The following is a 14,957-nucleotide window of genomic DNA, read 5'->3' as shown; positions in this document are numbered from 1 at the left end:
TGGGCCATAATAATCATATACATTGTATATTGACAAAATAAAAATTTAACGGAAAAAAAATTTAAAAATATATACATTAAAGTACTTAAAAATCAAAAGCACTACAGAGGTGTTCATTGCCATATCATTATTATTATTATTATTTTTTTTTTTGGTGGCTGGACGGTATGAGGATCTGAACCCTTGATCTTGATGTTGCAACACCGTGCTCTAATCAACTGAGCTAACTGGCCAGTCCATTATTATTATCTAGTATTATTAATAATAATCTAGATTTCTATTAATCAATATTCGTGCAATCTATGGTGTTTACATTTTAAAATTTTTATCTTATTCATTTCAGTGACCTCAGGTAAAACATTACAAACAATTCTGAATCAAAACTGTATTATTAAAGTATAGTCAACTACAAGTTGATTTTTAAAAAATGCTTTTTAAAATATTATTTCCACCTACCTCCTTGATAGCAGTAAAAAGAACAGAGTTTTAATAAATGCCACTAAATAATTCTCCAAAGATTGATACTAATTATTTGATAAACATTCTTTGAATGTGATTTTCCAAATAGCTACCTGCCTCCCTAAGGTGCTATAAGCTTAAAATTAAGAATATCACATTCACTTTGCTGTGCAAATCAGAAAGCTGGGAAAAGCCAGGTGCATGCTTACCACTCTTTGCCTCCATTTCACCTTGTAAATGTCATCAATAACAGTCCTTCTCTCTTCTAAATCTCTCTTTGTCTTGTCTCCGTCCTCTCTGCCATTGTCTGAATTTGCTCCCTTGTTCTTTTCTTGCCTGAATTTCTGTAGAAGTCTTCTAACTGGTCTTCACTGCTTAATCCAGCCTTCCCTCTATTCTTTCATATTGCTGCCAAAATGATGTTTTCAACAAGCACATCTTACCATGTAATGCTTCCTCCCTTTTAAAATTCTTACATCATTACAGAATGAAATCTCCTAATGGTTGAGAATCTTCATGAACACCCACCTTTTCTCTACTTTCCATATCCTCTACTCATACATCTATTCATATTCCCTACACTAACAACAACAAGTACTAAATCCTCTCATCCACCAGCACTGGCACACTCTCTCCTATGTTTGTAATGCCTTCCGCCTCCTAATTTCCCTAATAATTCCTCCTGGTTCTTTAGGATTCAGCTCACCTCTGAGAAATAAGTGAACTTCGCCTTGACTCCTCTCTGCAGACTATCCTCTTTTTTTCAGCACCCAGAGTGTTTTTCATTTGTAATAGTTTCCTTATCTGTTTCTTCTAATAAGCTGTGTTCTCCCTGAGAGCAGAGACCTCAATTTTCCACTATCCGTAGACCCTAGCAATGTGCCAGCACATGTTTGTCAAATATGGGAAGAAAATCAGAAAAAGTGATGGTCTTAAACTGAAATCTCGTTAGAGCACAGCCTTGTAACACCAAGATCCCTGTACCGGCCAGCTGCCAAAAATAAATAAAAAATAAACTGAAGTCTCAAAATACTTTCAGATTCATCATCTTGTTTGATCCCTGTAACAGTTTTGTGGGGCAGAGAGGACAGATTTTGTGAAGAACATGCATTTTCTGTCGTACTGCAGGGAGATTGAGACTCGGGGTTGTTTCTTGTCCACAGTCTTACAGAAAGTTAGCTGCTGCAAGGTTAAGACTTGAATGAAGATCTTCTCTTTCCAAGTTAAATTATTTATGAAATACATATTTGTATCCAGATATGTAAAAATTACTAGTAAAAGTCAACTTTTGAAAAATATAACTGTGCTAAACTCTCTGAGTGATTAAAAAATACATTGAGATTAGGAAAACCACATCCCATTAAAGATTCATTTATGTTATATCATAATAGTGTAGTTGTCTGAATAGAGTCCAGAAAAAAGTAAGCCAAATAATGAAATTTGTCACTGTGTTGACTATTACCCTGGGGGACATGTGCTTTTATCAGATGATGGGAACACTGTGTGTAATATAAATCTGCTGTTATTGCATCATGCAAGATCCCCAAGATTTCTCTGACCCCATCTTGGCTTCCTGATGTCTTTCAAATGCTTTAAACATGTTCCCAAACCAGTGCACTTGTGATTTACTGTTACTTGGACACTCGAGATTTCTGCACAGCCTATCTTCTCACTTCCTTCAGGTCTCCCACAACTGTAATCTTATCAGAGAAACCCTTTCTGACCATCCCACCCACTCCATCTCGGCACACCCATCCCCCTTACCATTTTTTCCCTTTAGGACTCAACATCCCTGGATATATTGTACAATTACTTGTTTATTTGTCATCTCTGTCCTAACTCCGTAAGGATAGAATCTTATTTTGTTCACAGATGTATCCCCAGAACCTAAAACTGTATCCAGGATATAATAGTCATTCAGTAAATATTTGTGAGATGGATGAGTTAATGAATCAGTGATCAATGGGTTATATTTCTTTCTGGCTTAACTATGAGATATGCTTGTACATGTTTTTGAAGCAAATGGTTTGACTCTTGTTATATAGATGCAATGTGCCTTACAGATGTTTGTGTTTGTATCTTAGAACTAGATTTGCTATAAATCTCAGAACCAAATTCGTGGCCCATCCTATTATATATAGGATTTCATGGCTAACATGTTGTGCTCTTCCTCAGTTTTGACTCCAACCTGTTTGCCCTTTACCTCTTTCTTTTGCCAATTTTTCACTTACTATAACTTTTGGTGTCATATATGTATTGTAAAGCATCTTAACTCTTTCTAGAATAAGGAGGAGAAAAATTCAATAAACCCAGCAAAGTTTTTAAGTTTAAATGATTAAGATGTCATTTCTTACAAATGATTCTTGTAAATATAGCACAAAAAAATCCTTGGTGAACTAAAAAAAATAATAAAGTTTGTGAAAGAGCAAAGCCAAGGATAAATCCTGTTTTCATCATGAAGAGCCTTCTAGTCTTTCTGTGGTTTCTTCCTTTTGCATTGCACTGACAGGGTAGCATAAAGAGAAAAGCATGGATGTTATAGTAAGAAAGACCACGTGTAAATTCATTTCTGTTGCTTATAACAAAATACCTGAAACTGGGTAATTTATAAAGAAATGGAATATTTGTTGCTTACAGTTTCTGAGGCTGGGAAGTCCAAAGTCCGTGGAACACATCAGGTAAGGGCCTTCTTTGGTGGTGATTTCAGCAACTCGGGGTTGCACATGGCAAGAACAGTGGAGCAGAGAGAGAGAGAGCTCCTCATGTACTCTCCTTTTAAATTAAAGCCCTCAGAACCAAGCCATCAACTTATTAATTAAACCATTAACTTATTAATTAAATCATCAACTTATTGATCCATTTACTGAAGCATGGTCCTCATAATCTAATCACCTCTTTGAGGCCCCACCTTACAATTACCATAATAGGATTTCCCACCTTCTTAACACTGTAACAGTGGAGGTTAAGTTTCTAATACGTGGACTTTGGGGGACACAATTCAATACACAGCAGACCATGACTGAAGTCTAGACCTACCTGCTAACAGTTCATGATTTGGAATTGTGGCAGACTGTGGTAGGTTCTGCTCACCTAACCTATTTCTTCTCTCTATGTGCACTTAAACTACTTTCCCAGCACCCTTAAGTCTAGGTATGACCATGTAACTAGCTCTTGCCCATGGACTGCAAGCATTAGTGATGTGTCACATCTGGTCTGAAGCAGACTGGCTCCCTCATTTCTTCATCTGCTGGTTGGATGATGGCAGGATGAGCTGAAACCACATACTACAGGTGACAGAAAGAGGAAAAAAATTGCATGCTGATGTTTTCTTCTGAAAATGACAATAAAAGGGAAAAAAGAAAAAGAAGGTGACAGAATCACAGCACGAAAAAGATTTTATTCCTAGGTAGCACTAAGAGGAGAAATGCCTTGGGAGAGCCATCAAACCAAACATGCTCACGATTAAAAAAAAAAAAAAGTATTATATTAAGCAACTGGAATTTAAGGTTGTTTCTTACAGAAGCTAGCATTAATTATACAGAGGAATGCAGACATTAATTTTTCAGAGCCACTGTTTTTCATATTTGTAAAAGGGAAATAGTATGTCTTGTGGTAAAGGTAAAAGATGGTATATTTACAATGCTTGGTACTTAATGGGATATATGTAAATTGGGAGGAAAATAAAAAGATTTGCTTACATTTTTATCTTTAAATATATGAAAATAAGCTTCCACTAAAATTCATTAACATTTTACAGAATAAGGTGACAGTGGCACTCTTACTGGGTCTGACTGTCAGAATGTTGTATGTCATAGGCTGGCTGTTTAGCTCCATTGGTTAGAGCACAGCCTTGTAACACAAAGGTCATGGCTTTAGATCTCCAAACTGGCCAGCCTCCAAAAAAATATGGTAACCTGAAGAAAGAATGAGAATTACATGAAATAAAGGGACTAATAATTTGCAAGATGGTGCATTTTTTTTCTTGCATGTTTAACATAATATGAACTATGATGATATCAATGGGTTTTGTTTGTTTGTTTGTTTGTTTGTTTGTTTGGTGGCTGGCCAGTTCAGGGATCTGAATCCATGAATTGGCTTGCATGTTTAACATAATATGAACTATGATGATATCAATGGGTTTTGTTTGTTTGTTTGTTTGTTTGGTGGCTGGCCAGTTCAGGGATCTGAATCCATGAATTGGTGTTATGAAGCTGTGCTCTAACAAACTGAGCTAATCAGACAGCCCTTAATGTGCTTTAGTTTATAAAATAAAAACCAATAAATAGTATAATCTTGTTTGTACTATATAGAGGCTTATTATTATTATCTGTCTGAATAAAAGAGTTGTCACATTCAAAATATTCATTTTTCCTTTCATGCAAAGGCATGTCTCCTCATTTGCTATCTTTTCTGTGATAAATACTGGCAGAAATGTGACTTAGAAAACAGTTTTGAAAAAATGAACACCTTCAAGGTAAAAGTGATGTTTTCACAATGAGTCAAAACGGACCATTTTTGAAAACAACACTTGTTATGGGGTTTGAAAATGGGTTTCTGAAAATGTTACTATTCATTATCTTGTGTCTTTGTTGCTAAAGTGATAAATTTGTTATCTGAATTCTCTCATATTTACATACTTATAAAACTGCAATTGTTATGTAATAATTTCCAACTAGTTTACATGAACTTTTGATACCAGAGTAGATGGAAATTTCTATGCAATTTCAACAAAAACATTTAAATAATTGGTCAATGGGATTGAAATATATATATATCTTGATACATATATATCAAGATACAGTCAAGATGCTTTTCTTCATTTTGACCCATGTGTTTTTTTCAGCTATTACTGCCATTGAAATCAAATATCATATTGAACTGAGCAAAAACCCAGATTTTCCAATTACGTTTCACAAAGTTTAAGACAACACTTTTACAAATAATAAAACACTTTAAATTACATTACTGATTATTATTAAAATATCTTAGTATGAAGAAGTTTGTTATATTAATAAAGATTTTCTGAAAAACATGATTTTTAATTTCTTTTTTTATGTTTTATAACATATGCTATGAATGCAGCCATACATATATAGAGATTATATTTTACTAACATACATGTATCAGAGGTGTATGCCCACTTTTTAAAACCAATTTCTTAATTAGGGTTAATGATTAGAAGGACAGAGATATGAGTGCTCTAATGGTAATTATATTGTCTGAGGTTTATATTACTTTACTTGGAACCGCTAGAAGAGTATAAGAAAAATCATACAGCTGAGTCTTCTCTTGTTTCTTTATTAATTTTAATGAACTTATTTCTGAGAGTTGTGAAAAAAATTTCCCCACCCATTCTAAATTACAAGTGCACAAACTGGTGAAACAGGGGCACGATGAGAAATGAGATTGGGAAGAGAAGCACCAATTAAAAGCATAAGAAAAAACTCTTCCTGGAGTTTACCTAAAACTTTTGTGTTAGAGTTCTCTAGAAAAACAGAATCTCCACATATACATATGGAGAGAAAGAGAGAGATTTATTATGAGAAATTGGCTTATATGATTATGGAGGCTGAGAAGTCCTGCAATCTGCCATCTGCCAGCTGGAGACTCATGAAAGCCAGTGGTGTAATTTAGACCAAGTTCCAAACTCTGAGAACCAGAGGAGCTTATGGTATAAATTCCAGTCCCAGGTTGGAGAAGATGAGATGAGATGCTTCTAGTTCAAAAAGTGAGGCAGGAAAAAGGGGTAAAATTCCTCCTTCCTCTGCCTTTTGTTCTATTCAGGCCCTCCCTGAATTAAATGATGTCCACCCACATTGGAGAGAGCAGTCTACTTTACTGAATCCACAGAATCAAATGTTAATCTCTTCCAAAGCACCCTACTTGGCACCCATGCACATCTCCTTAAACCATACTTGTCCTCTAAATAAAGACAATAACAAGATTATAATTTCATCTAGTGTAATACAACTATTCTGCATACAACCAAAATTGCAGTAACCTTTTTCTCAAAAGAGGAGGTATAGTCCTTGAGTGATGTTTACTCTTCTCCTTGATATTCCATAACTTAAATATTATGATGTAAATTAATAATCCTTAAATACTATGATATAAAATAAATACATCTTATATTACTTAATAAAGGAATAATAGAAGAAAGAAAAGATACACACACACATGCAAACATATTCATAGCAAAATAAGGAAGAAATATTCATGACAATTACAGTCCTTGTTTCTGTAACTGGTCACATGGTTATAATCAGTATTTAAACTACCTTCTTATACTACGTGTTCTGTGTTCCCTTTGCCTTCAGAAATCACCTCAGCTGGTTGTGGTTCTTTACCTGGCAGGCTGACCCAAACCTTCGTTCCTGAAGGGTCTGAGCCATTACTAGTCCTGCCTAGATTGGGTTGTTACAGTTTTTCCATTAACCTTAATCACAGATCATGGTAATACTAAGAGATGCCCTAAGAGATCTCCTATAATCCAGACCTGCTCTTCCTTACTTCCGTTGTGAAGTAGCAGTCCAGTTTTCCCTTGGTAGTCAGGGTCAATTTCCCTAGCCAGAGCCATAACTCTCTTCTTTGCCTGTTGATTCAGAAGCATGAAGCACTGAAAGTGGCCAGGGAGCAGACCTAAGTTCCAGTCCAATGGGATCATTGTTGTGTCTCCTGGTGGAAGCATTCCTCCCTCTGAGACTGAGACCTCTAGGCCAACAGAGCATAAAGTCACGGAAACAGAAAGCAAAACTTTTGCTAGCAGGTCACTAGGGGTAATAGTGAGTGGTGCCCTCTGGTTCCTACTCCTTGATCCCTGGACCTAGGAATCCTGGCTGTCAGAAAAAGAGCACCAGGTACTGGATGCTGGTTCACGGCATATACAAACTTCTAGAGTACCAGTCCTACAATGTATTGCCACCTAACTAGAATTGTAATTGAGTCTTCAAAAGCGCATTCCACCAATCTATCAAGTCAGCTGCTTCAGAATGGTGGGGATCATGGTAAGACCAGTGAATTCCATGAGCCTGGGCCTATCTCCACACTTCTTTGCCTGTGATGCTAACTTCTTGATCAGAAGCAATGCTGTGTAGAATGCCGTGTGGATAAGTCATTCAGTACGTCCATGCATGGCAGTTTTGGCAGAAGCATTGCATATAGCAAAGACAAATTGATATCCAAAGTGTCTATTCCATTAAAGACAAAATGCTTCCCCTTCTATGATGGAAGCAGTCCAGTGTGATTAACCTGGCGTCATGTAACTGGTTGATCACCCTGGGGATGATGCCATATCAAGGACTCAGTATTGGTCCCTAACACTGGCAGATCAGGCACTCCGCAGTGGCTGTAGCCAGTCAGCCCTGGTAAGTGGACATTCATGTTGCTGAGTCCATGCTATCTCCTGTCCCTGCTGTCTCCACCATTCTGTTCATGAGCCCATTGGACCACAAGGAAAAACTGTTTCACTACACTCAACATTTCTGACAGCAAACGAATGGTTTTTTCCACACAAAGCAATTCTCTAACTCTCCAGATGCCACCTGGGTATCGAACAATTTAATCCAATTCTGACTCTATCTACCTGGAGAGTTAGCATCATGTGTCACAAATTAAAAGATTCAGTCCCACACGACTGCCCCCACTAAAATGCCAATCACAAGTCTGACCTACCAATTATAAATCTAAGGTTGCTACAACCTCCTGGATAGCTCATAGGACTCAGGGAAACACTATTTACATTTACTGGTTTATTATAAAGAAAACAACCCAGGAGAATTCAAATGGAAGAGAGGCATAGGGCAAGTTATGGAGTTGGGGGAGCAGCATGGAGCTTTGATTTCCTCTCCAGTTATGCCAACCTCCCAGCACCTCCATATGTTCAGCAACCCAGAAATTCATCAAATCTCATTGTTCAATAGATTTTTACTGTTGTTGTGGCTGGCCGGTACAGGGATCAAACCCTGGACCTTAGTGTTATCAGCACCATGCTCCAAGCAACTAAGCTAACCAGCCAGATCCTCATTGTTCAAGAGTTTTTATAGAGCTTAATCTCAAGCCTCCCTTCCCCTTCCCTGGGTTGGTGTGTGAAGCTGAAAATGCCAAGTCTAATCACTTGTCTTCTTGGTGAGCAGCCTCATCCTGAGGCTGTCGTGAGGCCCCACCCTAAGTAACTTCATTAGCATTAATTTTGATGTGATCAAAAGAGGTTCGTCATGAATAACAAAAGACATTCCTATTACTCAGGAAATTCCAAGGATTTTAGGAGCTCTCTGCCAGGAATCAGGAACAAAGACAAAATGTATTTCTTACTATGCCACTGGCAATGTGGGGATAGCTGGGGAAAGAGGCTTACTGGTATCCACAAAATGGGTCATCTATCCCTTGATTATTAAAATACTCCTCTGCTGAGGTCACTCTTTAATGAACATTCACATAGGACACAAATATCTTCATGATTTTTGCCTTTTCAGAGAAGTCTATACATATAGCTCTTCTCCAAATTTCTTTGCCACCAATTTTCTAATCATGTTTCTTCCAAGTTCCTGAGCATCTGGAAACAATTGGCTGCGGCCCGTGAACAAGTATCCAGTCACACATCTGGCCATTTCTCCTTCCAAGCAAAACAAACAGTCAGGTGCTCTGCCTGAAGTTCTGCCCACTGAGAGGATTTCCTTTTACCACTGTCGTTTAGGGATGTTCCACAGAGGGGCTATAGAGCTGCACCTGTCTACTTTTGGGTGGTGCCTACACATCACGCAGAACCATCTGTGAACCAGGCTTGAGTTTTCTCTTTGTTTGTCAGCTGATCAGGGGGAACTCCCTTGAGGGCATAGTTTCTGGCTGGGAGAGAGAAGACAGTGTAGCAGGAGTGGAAACCATGGGCATTTGGGCCACTTTTTCGTGTAACTTACTTGTGTCTGCTCAGGCCTGATCACGTATATACTACTTCCATTTGATGATGGAGTGTTGCTGTGCACACCCAACTTCATGGCTTGGTGAACCCAATAACATCCAGTTCATGATGGGCAGCTCAGGTCTATGTTAACTTGATGGCCCATGATCAAGTGTTCAGTTTCTACTGAGACTCAGTAGTAGACCAAGAGCTGTTTATGATAAGAAAAGAAGTTACCTGCGGATGATGGCGGGGCCTTGCTCCAAAATCTTAAAGGCCTTCACAGTGATCGGATTAGATATAGAGGCCTGCCAAAGGCTCCAAACAGCAGCCCTATCTGACACCTCAAGCAGCACTGGATCTGCTGGATCATATGGCCCAAGGGGCAGAGCAGCTTACGCAGCAGCATGGACCAGTTGCAGAGCCCTCTCTTCTTCTGGGCCTCACTTAAAACTAGCAGCTTTTCAGGTCATTAGTAAATGGGCCAGAATGACTCACCCAAACGAGGAACACGTTCCTCTAGTATCTAAAGAGGCCCACTAGGCATTGCATCTCTTTTTTTCACCTTAGAAGGGATATCTCAACAGGCCCTATACCACTGCACTCCTAGAAATTTTACTGAAAGAGAAATCCCCTGGATTTTAGTCAGATTTATTTTCCCCTTTCTGACATGTAAATGTCTTATCCAGAAGTCTAGAGGAGTTGCTATTTCTTGCTCGCTAGATCCAATTAGCATAATGTCATCAATGTAATAAATCAGTATAATACCTTACAGAAAGGGAAGATCCCTAAGAACTAAATCATGACATATGGCTGGGAGTTGATATACACCTTGGGTAGGACAGTGAAGATATATTGATGGCCTTGCCGGGTGAAAGCAAACTGCTTCTTGTGGGCTTTTCAGACAGGTATGGAGAAAAAGGAATTTGACAGATCGATAGACGCATACCAGATACCAGGGGATGTGTTAATTTGTTCGAGCAATAAAACCACATCTGGTACAGCAGTGCAATTGTAGTTTATGATAATACACTGTTAAGCTTGTGATAATACATTGTTATTCTCCAAGATCCATCTGTATAAGCCTAATAGGAGAGTTGAATTAGGATGTGGTGGAAATCACCACCCCAGCACCTTCCAGTCCTTCATGGTGGCACTAATCTCTGCAATTCTCCAAGAATGCAGTATTGCTTTTGATTTACTATTTTCCTAGGCAAATCCTCCTTTCTCTGCCTTTTGTTCTACTCAGGCCCTCAGTGAATTGGATGATGCCCACCCACATTAAGAAGGGCAATCAACTGAGTCCATAGATTCAAATGCTAATCCTGTTCTGTAAACGCCCTCACATACATGCCCCAAAATGTTTAATCTAGGAATCCTATGGCAAGTCAAGTTGACAGATAGAATTAATCATCACTACCTTCCAACCATAGTCATATTCATAAAGGAAGGTGGTTTTTGTTGTTACAAAGACATTTAGTTTACTGTGCCAACTCCGCTCCTCCCGACAGTAGTTGATGTGCAATCTCACTTATGGGCTCGGGGTGGGGGCAGTGCAGGGAGGGTGTCGGCACTTTACAGGAACAGAGTGGATGGCCAGTCCAGTGTGAAAGAGGCAGGAGATGAGTGGGCAGCCGGGGAGTTGGGGGAGAGTCCCACAGTCTTTATTCTTGGTTTTTTGTTGCTTGGTGATTCTCCATTTGGATCCATTCCTGGCTGCCCAGGATGGGCACACCATGCAGCTCAGAGCACAGCAGGGGAGTAAGAGAAGGGAAAGCAGCAAGCCATCCTCCTGGGGTAGGGGAATGACAGGGGAGGGGCACAGGGGTGGCTCCTGGGGTAAGGCACAACCTTGTCTTTGGCTCTCCCAGTAAGAAGTAAGGAAAGTGGTATTGATATAAATAATGACCAATATCTCAATACCCACCAATTGCTGCTTGTTGGGAACAGTGGAAATGATTAGCAACTGTACATGGCACCAGCAGTCATTTAACCTTAAAATAAGATTTCACCTCAAAAAGGAAAAAGAGCAGGGAAAGGACTAAGCAGGAAAAGTAGGGAGGGAAAGACCTGAAAAGTTCAGTCTGTAAAAAAAATGTCTTCAGGAATTCTTAGCCATTATGAATGTGCTTTACCTTCAACAACTTCAGCCTTATTTCCAACTATATTTGTCAAAAGGACCTAGTATCACAGTTTACAAACACTTTTCTAAACAGAAACTAAACAAGTGAGCAAGGTGTTGGATCCTTGTTTAGCGTCTCTCATCTATCTTGGTTAGTTACACTTACCACACGATGTTGTTGCCACGCGCATGGGACACTAGGTATTGGCTGCTGCCTCCATTAACCTCTGCCCTACAATGACCTGCAGGTATAGATTACAAATCTCAGCCAGTGAATATAATTCCCTGGTGTCATCCCTAGTATGACCATGACAAAGTGATATACAAAATACAGTGCATATTAGAGTTGAGGAAGGGCTGGGGATGATTCTTAAATGTCTTCACCTTGACCTTCAGTTGCAAACCACTGATCCGTACAACTCCTATCCTTTCAAAGATGCTGGAACCATGATCTTGAGTGAACAGCCTGAGGTTAAAGATTGTGAGGGCTTTGAACTGGAACCTAGGTCTTGTGATTCCCAGAGTGTCCTCTGTATAGCCTCCTTTCCATAGATCTAAGCTTCATAATGAATTTGTGTAATCGGCATCCACAACTTTGTATTTCCTAAATGACAACAAAAACGACTAGTAAGGATTACTGTGAAGGCCTAAAACAATGGTGAGAACATTGGTACTTAGTGTATTTTTCATCTATGCAGAAAACTGTAAAGATAAAATGTTAATATGGTGTAATATTTATTGACTTTTGTTCACAAGATTTTTATAATCTTTCATTTTGCTCCACCCAGTTTTTTCTTTTTTTTCCCCCACTGGCCAGTACAGAGATCAAACCCCAGACCTTCATTTTATCACCACCACATTCTAACGAACTAAGCTAACCAGCCAGGTTTTCCCACCCAGTTTCTTAAACTTTTGAAGTAGTTAAGATAGGTTTGGGCTAGATCTACATGAGTCTACAATGTAGGTTTCACAGCGGGGAGGGTGGTAAGATCTTGCCGTCACTTCATACAGACTGGCTCAAACTAGGTCTTCTGACAAACCCGGTCAGCATATGGTCCCACGTTTCCTTTCTTCCCCCACAAAATTCAGCAGTATCATATTCGTGGAGCAGAAACTGGTGGACCTAGAGGGCAGGATGATTATTCTACTGGCACAAGGAAGACTTAAAATCACCATCATATATGAGGACTTAAAATCACCATCAACCAGTAAGATCTAATTGACAGTCACAGAACACTTCACCCAACAGCAGCAGAATTATTTTAAAGAGCCCATGAAACATTCACTAAGATAGACCATATCCTGGGCCATAAACCAAAACAAAGCTCAACAAATTAAAGGAATTAAAACTATATGGTGTATGTTCTCTGACTACAATGAAATAAAACTAGAAATTAATACCACAACGATAAGAGAAAAAACACCAAACACTTGGAAATTAAACATTACACTCAATGGGTCAATGAGGAAGTCTCAAGAAAAATTTTAGAAATACATTAAGTTATATGAAAATGTAAATATAACATTTAAAATTTGTGTGGCACAGCTAAAACAGTGCTGAGATGGAAATTTATAGCATTAAATAATTACATTAGAAAAAGGAAACAAAAAAGCCTCAAATCAATAATCTAAGCTCCAATCTCAAGAAACTAGAAAAAGAGCAAAATAAACCAAAATAAGCAGAAGGAAGAAAATAATAAACAGCAGATATCAATGAAATAAAAAACAAAAAAACAGAGGAAAATCAATAAAAAGAAAAGACTGATAAAACTGAAAACCTTTGGTAAGAATGACAAAAAACCCCTACAAATTACAAATAGCAGGAATGAAACAGATATTACTACTATCTCTGTAGACATGAGGAAAATAAAAAAATAACTATGAATAATTCTTCACATATAAATGTGGTGATGACTTAGATACAATGAACCAACTCCTTAAAAAGCACAAACTACCAAAACTCATCCAATGTAAAACAGATAATTTGATTAGCCCTATAATTATTAAATTAAATTTGTAGTTAAAAAATTCTCAAAAAAGAAATCACTATGCTCGGATAGTTTCACTGAAGAATTCTACCAAACATTTAAAGAAAAGTTACACATGATCTCTTCCAAAATGTAAGAGGAAGGAACACTTCCCATCTTGTATGAGGCCAATATCACCCCAATACCAAAACAAAACAAAAAGTACAAAAAAAAAGGAAAACTACATACCCATATCCCTCATGCACAGAAGTGTAAATTAAATCCAATAATATATTTAAAAATTATACATGACTATGTGCATGTACTCCAAGGATAGTAGCCAGGTTTGATATTTAAAAATCAATCAATATAATTCATCACACTGACAGGCAAAGAGGACAAATTACATGATCATATCAACTGATACAGAAAAATAATTTGCCAAAATTCAGTACCCATCCATGACAAAAAGCCCCCAGTAAATTAGAAACACAGATGATATTACTAAACTTGATAAAGAGCATCCACAAAAAACCTACAGCTAATCTGATATGTAACAGTGTAAGACTGATGCTTTCCCCCTAACATTGAGAACAAGACAAGAATATCCACTTTTAGTGTTATTAGTTGATATAGCACTGGAAGTCCTGGCCAGCCAGCACAATAAGGCAAGAAAAGGTAAAACAAGGCATATATGCCGGAAAGTAAGAAATAAAACGGTCCCTATTTGCAGAAAACATGATGAACTACATGAAGAATCCCAAAGAATCTACTAAAACGACTCCTAGAACTGATACATGAGTTTAGTGAATTTGCAGGATACACAAATAAATGGAAAGATAGTCTCTGTTCGTGGGTTGGAAGAATATCAAAATGTCCATAATTACCCAAAGCAATCTACAGATTCAATGCAATTCTTATCAAATACCAATGACATTCTTCACAAAAACATAAAAAACAATCTTAAAATTTGTATGGAACCACAAAGGATCTCGTGCAGCCAAAGCAATCTTAACCAAAAAGAACAAAGAGGCATCAGCCTTTTTTAAACCCACATACCTACAATCAACTGATTTTCAACAAAGGTGCCAAAAACATACACTGGGGAAATAACAGTGTCATCAATAAATGGTGCTGGGAAAACTGTATACCCACATGCAGAAGACTGAAACTAGACCCCTATTTCTCACCATACAAAAAAAATCAACTCAAAATAAATCGAACACCTAAATTTAAGACCCTAAACTATGAAACTACTGGAAGAAAACATAGTGGAAAACTACACAAAATGGAAGTGGGGAGTGCTTTTTTGAACAAGACCACAAAGCCACAGGCAGCTAAAGCAAAGATACACAAATGAGACTACATCAAACTAAAAAGCTTCTGCACAGCAAGGGACACAATCAACAAAGTGAAAAGAAAAGCTACAGAACAGGAGAGTGTTTGCAAAGTACACATCAGACAAGGGGCTAATATCCAAAGGATATAAGTAACTCAAACTCAACAGCAAAAACAA

This window comes from Galeopterus variegatus, unplaced genomic scaffold (genome assembly GCF_000696425.1).
Source record: "Galeopterus variegatus unplaced genomic scaffold, G_variegatus-3.0.2 Scaffold9099, whole genome shotgun sequence".
NCBI lineage: Eukaryota > Metazoa > Chordata > Mammalia > Dermoptera > Cynocephalidae > Galeopterus > Galeopterus variegatus.
Note: the sequence above shows the minus strand (reverse complement) of the source record.